Source organism: Grammomys surdaster, unplaced genomic scaffold, assembly GCF_004785775.1.
Source record: "Grammomys surdaster isolate TR1022 unplaced genomic scaffold, NIH_TR_1.0 166, whole genome shotgun sequence".
In the NCBI taxonomy this organism is placed as follows: Eukaryota; Metazoa; Chordata; class Mammalia; order Rodentia; family Muridae; genus Grammomys; species Grammomys surdaster.
This window is the reverse complement of record NW_021604614.1, coordinates 14,265,456-14,266,197: the sequence shown is the minus strand read 5'-3', so window position 1 is coordinate 14,266,197 and position 742 is coordinate 14,265,456. Positions and strand designations below refer to the sequence as shown.

General features: G+C 54.4%; 1 protein-coding gene across 1 annotated transcript in view; it reads right to left on the bottom strand.

Annotated features, from left to right (window-relative positions):
- Window positions 1–742, bottom strand: part of Ccdc63 (coiled-coil domain containing 63) — a 25,551-nt gene that overhangs the window by 17,979 nt on the left and 6,830 nt on the right. The gene's annotated exons all lie outside the window — the stretch shown is intronic.

The window sequence follows — 742 nt, the reverse complement described above, 5'->3', positions numbered from 1 at the left end:
AGTGTGACTGACAGGTGTGGGGACAGTGTGACTGACAGGTGTGGGGATAGTGTGACAGGTGTGGGGACAGTGTGACTGACAGGTGTGGGGATAGTGTGACAGGTGTGGGGACAGTGTGACTGACAGGTGCAAGACAGTGTGACTGACAGGTGTGGGGACAGTGTGACTGACAGGTGCAAGACAGTGTGACTGACAGGTGTGGGGACAGTGTGACTGACAGGTGTGGGAACAGTGTGACTGACAGGTGTGGGAACAGTGTGACTGACAGGTGTGGGGATAGTGTGACAGGTGTGGGGACAGTGTGACTGACAGGTGAGGGGACAGTGTGACTGACAGGTGCAAGACAGTGTGACTGACAGGTGCAAGACAGTGTGACTGACAGGTGAGGGGACAGTGTGACTGACAGGTGCAAGACAGTGTGACTGACAGGTGCAAGACAGTGTGACTGACAGGTGCAAGACAGTGTGACTGACAGGTGCAAGACAGTGTGACTGACAGGTGCAAGACAGTGTGACTGACAGGTTTTGGGGACAGTGTGACTGACAGGTGTGGGACAGTGTGACTGATAGGTGAGGACATTGTGACTGACAGTTGTGGGGACAGTGTGACAGGTGTGTGGACAGTGTGACTGACAGGTTTGTGGACAGTGTGACAGACAGTTGTGGGGACAGTGTGACTGACAGGTATAGGGACACTGTGACTGACAGGTGTGGGGACAGTGTGACTGACAGGTGTGGGGACA